Here is a 12,342-nt window from a genome sequence, read left to right as displayed (position 1 = left end):
TTCGGAGCAGGGTCGTAAAAATCGAGGACACACGCACGCACACCTTCGCTCCCTCCCCTTCATCTGTTTTTCTCTCTCGTTCCCCGCCCACTCTCGTCTTTCCCATCCTTCCTTTACGTATGCTCTCTCAATCTCTTCCTCTCATTTATCTTCTATCCCAACGACCCGGGGTGGAGGAGAATCGTGGCTTCTAAGTGGCTCTCCTTGTCTCGATTCCATTTTACTCAGGGAGTCCCAGGCCACTCTTCCCACTCCTCAACCACCACCTCCTAATCCAATTCTACCAGTGGGCCTTCTCCTTTAATGCCCACAACCAAAACAGAAACGGTAGCGAAAGGTTTGAAAAAAAGAGCTTTTAGGCGTAAAAGTAGCGGTCCCTCCGACGGAGGTTTGGTCAATGATAGGTCATTCTTTTACGAGCATGCCCGTTTTGATTTGCTCTCACTCCGTGTTTCAACCTGAATGTTGGTTTGTATAGGTGAGGGTTGAGCTCCCCCAGATAAAGGTACAGGAGCGTGCATTCAACTCAAAATCAGTGACATTCTTTCTCTTAATCACCCCTCTCATCGAGTGAAGTCAACTTTTTTCCGGAGACATATCGTGGAAAAGCATATTGTATAAGCCACCTGATGGTAACTACAAGTCAATCGAAACATAGGTAGTAGTAGAGTTAGTGAAATATATAGTAAGTAGACAGTGCGATGTCTTTGTGTATCATTTTTCATCGAGGATTCTTGTTTTGGGTATCCAAAGGCTTAGCCTGGGTTTGAACCAGGGTCCCCTAGTGCAACTTCGCCTCCAACATCTCCGCCTTGTCGATTAGCTCGCGAAATATTTGGCTGCTGCTAGACTCCTTCCGGTGGTCAAGGTTGTTCGGAATGATATTTGCCTTCGTCAGACGTAGCGGTTTTGAGTGTTTTGGATGGTTCCGCATCGTTTCTTGGCACTGTACAGCGACTGTATTGGTGTAACTGTCTTGTCCGTCGCCAGAATTTTTATTTGTCCTTCCCGGGAGTAAGGGGAAGATAGATGTAGCTAACTCACGCAAGACCCTCTCTATCGTATTTTAAAGTAAAGTATCAATAAATTCGATCTGTAAGGGGAGAAGACGTAATCTTATTCCTCCCTCTGACCAATATTCTTGCCTAGATCCGTCGTATCCTTGGCTCGGTTTTTTTCTTTATCTAGAAGAAAAATAATTTCAATTTTCAATACTTACGAACACATGGGATTTCGCAAGGTTGGAAAATGGATATGTTAGCATAGAGGGGCGGCTATCCCTCAAGAGGGCCTTGTGCGGTGAATTCGCTATCGATGATATTTTCTTTTTTATTCACCATTATCTCTTGTGAAATAAATTGCCTGTGCGTCGTGTATTTTTCATACATTATCCGTGCACTCTTCACGGGAGGACGACCTTTGGTGAGCCTTCATTGAACGGAAACAATTGCAAAAAATTTAGCAATCAACTGATCACCACCGCAAAGTCTAAAAAATGTTTTTTTTTTGTTTGTATGTTGGTTTTTTTTAGGTATAACTGTAAATAAGACCTAGGCTAGATTGCATGGATTGTAATGAGAGAGAATTGCGATAAAAGTTGTAATTTCAGACTATCGTCTTGATGCTACCTGAAACTTGTTGTTCGAAACTAGAAGTTGGAGCACTCAAAACCCAAGCTAAGATCGTCATCATAATCTGACAATCCACATCTTGGCCTGAAATAGTTATCCACCTAATTTGCCAATCGGCCAATATTGTCATGTCAACGAGATTGTTTCCTTTTACATCCTTTATGACCATATCTATGTATCTTATAGGCGTCCTTCCTTTGCCGTTTTTCCAGCCCACTTACCCTTCAATATGTGTCTTAATCAGAACTTAATGACCGCAATGTGGCCGATTAGGTTCTTGTCGGAATTATCAGAAGAGTCTTTTTTTCTCCTACTCAACCTATGACTTCTTCATTTCTCCTTAATCGATCCATTTCAAAATAATCACTCTTATTTTTCACCCTATTTCGAATGCTGCCACCATGAAAGTTACAGTAGCGGATTCTCCAGTCGGACAGTAAATGAGTTGTCTCCCACCGCTCATTTAAATAGTTTTACGTTTACGAAAGTCTGCACTCCCGTCGCTGACGGGAAAAGCGATCCGAATTTCACGGGTGAATGGCCTATAATCAGGGCTACCGAACATTATAGGTGATGACAAAATGTAACTAAATCATAACTGTTCACTGCTATCCCCCATAATTGGAAACACTTTTTTTACTAATCACTGAAGGAACAAGTGACTTTGTACGCAGTCACGCGCACGGGTCACGCAGTCACGCGCCCGAAGTTCGCTCTGAGAAGATGGCTTGGTGGTGTAACTGGTAGCACGCCTGACCGGCAATCGGGAGATCCGGGTTCGAATCCCGGCTAAGTCAAATATTTTTCATGGCGAACTTCATCCTTTGGTGTATTTTTTACTAATATTAAAAAAATAAAGGATCGCCCTGCGTTCATCGCTGCGCCGCAGACATTTTTTGAAAACTCATGAAAATGCTCCTGAATAGGCAACATAAATCAAAATTCTGCAGCACAGACTGGGTGTTCCCCTCTATGTAGTCCTCTAACCTATCTCATTTCATTTCTCTGTTCCTGTCATCGTAGGGGACACGCCAACATAGAGAAACTCAAGTGCTGCAGACGTTCAATTTTGTTGATTTTTTTTCTACTTTCATTCCTTCCAACATAGATTTCGCATAAAAATTGGAGGTAGGATGCTAAAGTCCTGTTAAATTTAGTGTCTCGCGTCGGAGATGTATGCAAAGCGATTTATTAGAGTGCAAGTGGAAATACTTTGTTGCAAATATTGAAAATGAAGAATCGCCCTGCTCTCACAGCAGGAATTTTTGAAAATCGATGCTTCCGAAGTGGCAAAAAAAATCAAGATTCTGCAGTACCGACTCCTCCATGTAATCCGCTAAAATACCTCATTTCATCTCTCTTCCTGTCGTCATAGGAGCCACGCTTTCATAGAGAAACTTAAGTGATGTATATGTACTGTCTTGTTAATTTTTTTCTACTTCCATGCCTTCCAAGCATAGATTCCCCGTAATAAATTGGGTGGGATGATAAAGCACTGTTAACTTCAGTCGCTCGTCTCGTGGTTGTATGCAAAGCGATTTCTTACTACAGGTGAGGCGGTAGGTGTGGTGTGGGTTGTCTGCCATCTCCAACCCCACGCACGCCACGTTTTCACCTCGTTAGTCGTTCAACGGGAGGAACTAATTATTCCCCGACTGTCGATCTCCGTGGTACACGCAGGAGCTTTCCCTCGGCCACCGAATCCGATCCGTTTCTCTCTCTTTCTTTTCTTCTTTTCGACTCCATCCGTCCCTCCACCGCTGCCCCTGCAATCTCCCCTGATTCCCTGATCTCAGAGCCGTACCATGCGCATTCTAAAGCTTGCTTATTTGAACAAAATACAAGTGAATACATTTTCACAACAGCTGTATAATGTATTTTTTTGTTGTTCTATCATATTTCGATACAAAACTAAGGATTATCTTTTCTCAGATATTCGAATGACTTCTTGGAGAAGTCTTTAATTACTAGCCGTTTCCAATTCTTTATAAATATATTTATTTCCATACCGCCGAAAACAGCACTTTTTGGGCTTTAAATCGGTGTTTTTATCATATTTAACGGTATAATGTACGAGGACATCCATTCCCTAGGGAAACCTACCCAAGCGAGACTCGAACCCGCAACCTTTGGTTTGGCCGGCGAGGACCTTACGCCGCCGCCTCCGAAGCCGGCAATCAAGCTATCAATCCGTTTCAACAGCATATATTTCCCATTCCAATGCATATTCGAGCCAATTTCTCTCGAAATATTCAAATGCTTAATGGTGAAAAAGGTACTGTGAGAACATAGGTTGGAATCTACCAAATATCTACTTTTGGCAGTAACAGGTCCGTCCCTTGCGTACCGGCAGCCTGAAGTCCAAATCATGCCTCGTCACCCCTGTGGTTATTAGAGAAGCGTGCAACTGCGTATCGGATACAGTTGACTTATTAATGCTTGGTCTGAGGGTTGAGCGACAGTGAATATCTTTCGATTATTTGGCTGTGTGACACAGTTTGTATTAATGTTCTGTATTAACGACAGATTCGGACTTGGTGCAATGCAAAATATTCATAATAGAGGACCTGATGCACATATTCACAAAATTTATTTACAGTTCAAGTCACAGAGCCTTACGCCTGATAATGGATCTGTGAGTTGAACGCTCTTATGTGGTGAATAACTTTTGTGGGAATTGCTTCATATTTCTATTCTTTACGTTCAACTTTGAGAGGTCGCCCGTATAATAACTATGTCAGTTTCGTTGGCTATTAGCTCAATAAAATAGCATAAGACATACAGAAAATATTTTATTACCGCTTATAACTTCGTTAACTAGTTAGGAGTACATGTCTATTTGAAGACGGTGTTTTTGTGCATTAACGAAATATTCTAATTACGTCCCAATGACTCTTCTCCAAGCGTTCGAAGATGATGCAGTGAAGTATCGTAAATCTTCCTCACTGAGTTTATTTTCTGAGTGATCATTTCGACTTTATCTTATATTCTAGTGCATCACATCTTGTGGCAATCATCATAAGCTATACTTACCTCTATATATTTACTGCATATATGTTTATTATACATTTTTACCTCTCTATTTAAGTTTCATGGAAAGGAAAAAGCTGACCAGTGGAATACTCTCTCGGCCGGAATTTTAGTACTTGAATTAAGTTTTTAAAGTAGAATTCAACTCTTTCGAGAAAGGAGTTATTATCAGCATGGCTTGGATTGAAAGTCATGAGGACTGAGTGGAAGTGCTAGAGAGGTGAGGAGAGAGAAAAAGGTGTGTGTTTCCGCTAAGCAGTTGCGTATTATGCATTTTAAACGCCGCGGGGCAGTGTGTGCCCGTGGTTGGTTAGTGAGGATGAACGCCGCTGGGAGGAGCGGTGGACGAGAAGGAATGTTAACCGAGCTGCGAGCAACTTGTTCACTCCATTTGGCCTTTACTATGGTCCACTTATAAGCCAACTTTTATCGGTAATAACCGTAAATTTTAGAACCCAGGGCAATTTTTTAAGTGGGAAATTCTGTACCTCATTAACGATCCGACTGTTCGGCATTCCTGCGCAAATATCCACGAGGAGAGGAACTAATAATATATTAAGGATTCAAACACTTTCACTGGTGCTCAGTGATCCAAGTAATTTCGAGATTGGTGGCGGGAAATGTATAATTTTATTGAAACGATCGTTAAATTTCCGAATGACGGCGATTCATTGATTTAAATTTGTGATTTGAAATCTGAAACGGTTAATTGAGGACATGATACATACCTGAATAATGTTACCATGAAAGCAGTGCCAGGGAAATATATTTGCCTTATGATTTCAGATCATGGCCAGCTTTCTCGACTTAATCTCCATAGCCTCGCACAATTTTCTATTAAATTCGATCTTAAATTTAATTTTCCCTCCTCATTATTACTCCTGTACCCTGCGTCGTAAATCTAACACGCTAGCCAATCTTCCTAGAAAGAAATGTTGCCCATTTCTCCTGGTGTGAATGGCAATAACTTTTTTCTATCGTTAAAAGTTTAAATTTTCAAAACAGTACTCTCCAAGTAGTGGTTTAAAATATCTATGTATAACGCTATATATATAATATTATATCGATATATAACGCTTTCGTTCTGTCCGAAACTTGCTCATTTTCATATCAGCTTTGATTTTTCATGAAATAAATTGCTAAACAAACATAACCATAACTGCTTCCATCTCTTGCTTCTTGCCTCTGCCTACGCAAAGGTGTCCCTTTAACTTGTCCCGTACCTCGGCAAGGAGAAGTTACTGTGACTGGAATCAGTAACGTATACTATTTGTACCACCCAATGTATTCATTCCTCATCATCATCCTTGCTACGAGGACTCTAAAATAAAAAGGGAAGAGTTTATCTGGCGATCGTTAAATAAAACTCCGCGTACTTTTCAACATCCAAGATTTTTCTCGTCGGAAGTTCAGTATATCGCAGCAGGGGCGTGACCAAACCCACGCTTCTCGGAAGGAAAAGGAAGATATTGCGGTTAACATAAAACCCATTAGCCAAAACAAAAGCAGATATCCCGTCCGAGAGAGAGAGAGAAGAGGAGGACAAGACTTAAGTCCGAGGCTATAAACTACGGGTGGCGCGACAATAAAAGCCTGGGAGGAGAGGAAATCCCACCGCCTCCGGTCGCTTTAATAGTATTCTTACCTGGAGTAGGAGGAGGGTCTGGGATGAGGTTGAGGCAACGCAAGTAGCGGAGTGGAGGAGTTCATGAGCTGAATTATAAGTGAGAGAGAGAGAGAGAAGCGGACTAAATCGCGGCTCGTTCGGGTAACCGAAGATCTCCGGTGCGATAGCGCTAGAGATGTAATGCGTAATGCAGTAAGCTCTAAAGAGGGTGGGCGAGGACGACGTGTGAGACACCCGGGAGGGAAAGGCGTCGAGGGAGGCGAGAAGAAGGCACCGCGTGGACCACCTCAGCAACATTCGGATCTCTCTCGCTCTCTGTTTTTCTTTTTTTTTTAAACGAGACTGGTTTTACGCCCATTTGACTGTCGTCACCCGTAGTGTTTCCAATTTGGTCCATCGTCTTCTTCACTATTTTATTTTTATTGTCCACTGTGATAGATTTTGATAAATAAAGGGACGCGTTTTTTTCCTGAATTGCCATTAGAAAAAATTCCCCTGGGCCGAGAATCGAATCAAGATCCTTTGGCTTCCCGGGCCACTGCGCAGAACACTGAGCTATCCAAGTTTCTGATATGCGATCGCTATTTAGTCCAGGGGAATTTTTTCTCGTGGCATTTCATTTATATTTCACCGCCGTTCTCGCGGCATGCTTTGAAATATGACACGTATTTTTCCGTTTTTCAATCCATCGACTACTTCTCGAGGCATTCGCAACTAAATATCGACAGCCTTTCGCAACAAGTGGATGACGTCACAAACTCACACCACGCGAGTTATGCATGGGCCTCACGTGGATCGTTGTTTTTTTACACTCTTGTGATCGATTCTTTCCTTCAATGAGAGATTTCCCATGAACGAGTTAATGAGCCTGGAATATAATGACGTCATCTACTCATGAACCGTGGGCAGAAACTTTCTCGTTGTCTCATTTCAAGACAACGAGACATTTTATTACTTATTTAAACTTGAGGAAAAAAGATTGAATGGGGAAGATTAAATTTGCGTCACAAATTATCTTTCCCTTCTACCATCCGAATTCTTATGATGAATAAAATTTCGGGTAGTAGTGAAAGACCCCATTCAGGTAGTAATGAAGTGGTGAAGGTAATTAATACTAATGAAGGATCTTGCTTTATTGCGGTGATTTTGATTTATTAAAGTCCCCCGGGATCTTATTTTTTCTTGCCTCTCATCTCATCTTGTCTCCTTATGAAGACAAGAGGCAAGCAATGGATTATCACCGACCCCAATTCGGCTAAGGAGCAAAATGTTTTAAATTTACGTGACGGAACCTTAAGATTGCGCGAAATTATAAATACCGTTGCTCCTATTACCAAAATCACCTCACGTAATAAATTTACTCTCCCCTAACTCCTTTTCAATGTTTACGTTCGAGATATTTATTACAAGCAAAAAATATTGATTAGTGTGAAGTGTGTAATATTGCGGTCGGGTAGATTTCTAAGCATAACTAGATTTCTGTGCTATGGCTGTAGTTGCATAATGAGGTCCCAGGTTGAGTAGTTTACAATATCATCATTATTTATGGAGCTTAACTAACCGTGATAGGAACCATGATGATTATGGAAAGATGATACTCAGATTTATTTGTTATACCAGCAGTGACCAGTAATGTTGTCCATCGCTTGAGCCGTTGTTCGATTCAAGATCAAAATCCTAGAATAATGATGCATTTTTTGGCAGCAATAACCATCTTTGTCTTCAATACCTTACATATTTTATTATTCCCCGCTCAAAAAGACTTCTATGAATCTTCATATATATTAGACTGCCTCGTCAATTCACATCTGGTCACTTTTCCTTATTGGAAGCTGTCATTTAGGTCAACAATTTCTTCCGTTTCACTCATTAGCACCATTTACAACGCTCCATGTCGGTGATAGTAAACGCTCCTGGTAAACGACCCTAAAATGTCCAACGATCCTTAACGGTGATGGTAAACAATGTTATTCACATGGATATCATTATACGCATGTGGTTAGTAATAGCATTAATGATTCATTCCAAGAACAAATTCCGAAACTGATACTTCCCATTGTTGATAAGATGATAGAAACCCATCACTTACATTAATGGGAAGTATGTCAATGATAACCCAAAATATCGTCCAACTGTTCCGTATCTCGGAAACCATCCTCCAGTGTTGAGAGGTTTACTGTTAATAGCTCAGTCGTTAAATTCCTTCGCTATCGAAACTTTCAGGGAATACCTTGTTCTAGGAAACTTCCGGGATCTTAAATCCTGCGTCAGATCTTACTCGTCTGATCCCTCCCCAAATAAATTTCACGGTGAGCCATTTGCAGTGATAGAGAGGAGATCACTAGAGGAAGGGAGTACAGAGAAGAATGTAGGAAGTTTGCGGCAAGTAAGCAGTTCGTGTAGTGATCAAGGATCTCGCAATGAAGGTGTGGTTAAGAGATAACTTGAGGGGTGGATGGAAACTATGGAACGTCGTCAGGGCTGGGCAAAACACAGCCCGAGGAGTATTTGAAATACAAAATACCGCTTCAAATGTATTTGAAATCAAAGTACAATATACCCTTGACTTGGGCATTTGGAAAACAAACTACGAAATAGTATTTAAATACCTTTTAAAATACAAGATACATTCGTATGGAAACTAAGAGATCTTAAAAAATATATATAACCTGCCTTGGCACGTTAAGGATAGTTGCGAACATGAACAAAACGATTCTCACGAAAACGAAGAAATGTCTGAAGCATAATGTTACAGAAGTGTTATCAGAGCTACTTAATAACTATTTCACAAATGTATTTTTTATTTTAGAATCGGAGAATGGCGAAAATTGGTATTTGAAATATAAAATGCGAGATACATTCAAGTCGTGTATTTGAAATACCAAATAAAAATCACAAAGATATTTCGAATATACTTGTATTTTAAATACTTTGTAGCCGTGGATGTCGCGAAGAATGTTATGTTATATGAGGGGGTGAAAAGCCGAGGGGTGCAAGTGACTTTTTTTCCAAACAGAGTCAGGTAAAGTTAATTGAGAGAAGAAATATACAAAAACTTGGTTGCCAAGGGATAGGAGAGAGAGTATCTGTTCTGTGCTGATATCGAGTTAAAATCAAATGCACTACTAAAATAATATCTAAATGATCTCGTTTGTTTTCTTTACCTAATTTCTGTTCCTAACCATGTTTATTAATAAAATCTCTTGTGCCCCTCGGTTTCTCGCCTACTCATAACTGTTCGGGAGCATGAGAGAATGTGAGGGAGAAGAGAATGGTAGGGGAGAGGAAAGAACAGGCTGAGGACAAGAATAGACGAGATAAGCGATGTAAGGCTGGAAGAGTGAGGGTTGGAGATTTTGGAGTCTAGAAAGAGAGGTATGGCTACGGCATTATGCTAATTCGATCCGCCAATCATTAGTAGGAGTCCTACCAGGAAGCATAAATCATGATCGACTCGATACGGTTCCTGAACCGACTTCGTTAAGATGAAAACGAAGAAGAGGAGAATGTAATGGAGGATGAAGAGCTGAGTGAAGAAAGGATGCGGATTTATGAAGGAAAATGGCACACTATTGCAGATAATGGTGCAAATATTTACTCTATTTTAATTTTGAAGTAATGGTAATAGGTAGCAAACGTTGATGAGACACTGTCCATTTTCAAGAAGAGTGTGTAGTAAATTGACACAATAAAAGTTATTATTAAATTGACACAAAAGTAAAAGGTTTTTTCTGGTAGCAGTTGGTGACGTAATATATCTATCAAATATTAAAGAGATAGGTTCGGAGCTATTTTCCATTAACTTTTTATACACAGAAACCAATGTTGGAATTCAATTTCATCACATTGGTCGTGGTGCATTAATATAGTGGGTATGACAGATACATGCATACAACGCTCTAAACATACGATGCTTGCACATTAAAAGCTTAAGAATGGATCTTCCGCGTACTTCCGTGCCTTGACTATTTGGCGGCGAGACTCATTGGTCGAATGCGATGTGCAGTTAAGCCCTGGTTAACTGATTTAAAAAGGGAAAATCTGAGTGGGATAACAGGTTTTCCGTTAATTCATCTGAATCTAACAATTGGCCGATCACATAGGTCTCTAAAGAAAATAAATTTAGAAAACCAATTTCATTTTCCAAGTTTATGTGATTTTTTAAATTTGAATGATATTGGAATTCGAGAATGAGCACCTTAGGTAACTGCTTTCTTTTTTTAAACTATTTTCCGACTCTATCCCTTTTGGATTCGTGCCTATAAATAGATGGAAATATTACTCAATTTCCCCCAGTTATCGGCGTTTATTTTGTATATCCACGATCAATTTGACCCTCGGAGCTTTTGCTACTAAGCCAAATTTTGTTAAGCGAGTTTTTATTGATTAGAAATATAGCTACTACACGCTAATTATATTCGACTCGTTTCATACCCCATGTTCATTATTTTAATGCTATTTTCTTAAATACTTGACTTCAGGATACTCCGTCACCTGATAATGACAGTATGGGGTAATGAAGTTAATCATCGAACACAGAGAAAGAGATGAATCCTATCGGGAAAAATTGTGACCACCCCCGCGGAGGATATGAAACAATAAATATTTCATGCAATTAAACCTAAACTCATCACTACTACCCTAAGTTATAACATATAGAATGCTGCATTCTCCGTCTCTCCTCTAACTTGCTGCCTGTGTTTTTACAGCATCTCTGGTTTACAGCATTTGCAAGGCAGCTTATGTGGCAAATGAATTTTGGTGATTGAGCATGTAATAATAGAGTGGTTTGGAAGCCAAGGGGTACAAGTAATTTCTTTTTTCTATTTACAGTTATGTACAGAAATTAGGTGTAGAAAACAAACGAGGTGAATTAGATATTTGACATGGTGCATTTGATTTTCCACCCGATGTAAGCACAGAACCCACTGAACTGAGACTCACTCGTATCCCTTGGCAACCAATATTTTGTATTTCTTTTAACAATCAACTTTACCTAACTCTGTCGAGAAAAATATCACTTGTACCCCTTGGCTTTTCACCCCCTGAATTATTATAATTCATTTATTTCCGTGAGCCCTCAGCCCATTAGAAAAATATTGCGCATAGCAATTAACAATTGAAAATCGAGCTACGTATACAAGCAAAGGAAAAGAATACAAGCCAAAACAAATGCGCCATGCGTGGATCACCGATACAATAACAAATTTAACAACAAAGTCACCATGGCAGATACCTTCGCGAACAGTTTCTATACACAATACAACCCAAATAACACATCCCTCATCGGTTTGACAGTAATTCGATCGTTTCCAGTCCTTAGTTTTTACACAAAGCAAAATAAAAACAAGTGATACTATGGCATAGAACAAAGAATATACCCATGCAAGTCAACTCATGAGGCACTCGACATTTACTTTCCCGCCAGCTATCTTACCGAACTCAATGAGATTTGATATTTTGACTTTTACGATTTCTCCTCGTGGGCTGGTTTTCCGTTGTTTTTATCACGAGCTTTGTGATTCGACTTTGTTCATCGTTCGTTTTATCCGCTGTATGCGTGAGGTAAATGAAACTCTCCCCTAGCGCTGTGCGAGGATGAATATATCGTGAAAACTTGTGTAAACTTTGCGAAACTTAGGAGCATGTTTCAAGGGCGTACCCAGGATCAAAACTAGAGGAGGGCAAGCCGTGGTCGTTCAAGTTGCTACGCAGAAAAGATTAGGGAAATAAAAATTTCAAGGAAATTATAACAGCCTTCATAAGTTTTTAAAATTGTTTGCTCGGAAAAATATTTTTATTTCAATTGAATGTTTTATAATAATATCACTTTTCTTGAATTTAAAGAAAAACTGTGCAAAACTTTCGTTTTGAACAAAATTCTCTTTTCCTTCTGGGAGGCAGCTGCCCCTTTCCGTCCCCCGCTAAGTACGCCCATGCTATGTTTCGAATCGTCTATTTGTATCCACTGAGGAGTATCATTGATTTTTTGTCAATAGGTTTATTTGTTTCATTTCTTGTTTTTTGTCAAACGTGTAAGATATATGGGAGCAA

The sequence above is a fragment of the Ischnura elegans genome, chromosome 2, assembly GCF_921293095.1.
Source record: "Ischnura elegans chromosome 2, ioIscEleg1.1, whole genome shotgun sequence".
NCBI lineage: Eukaryota > Metazoa > Arthropoda > Insecta > Odonata > Coenagrionidae > Ischnura > Ischnura elegans.
This window is presented reverse-complemented; position numbering follows the sequence as displayed.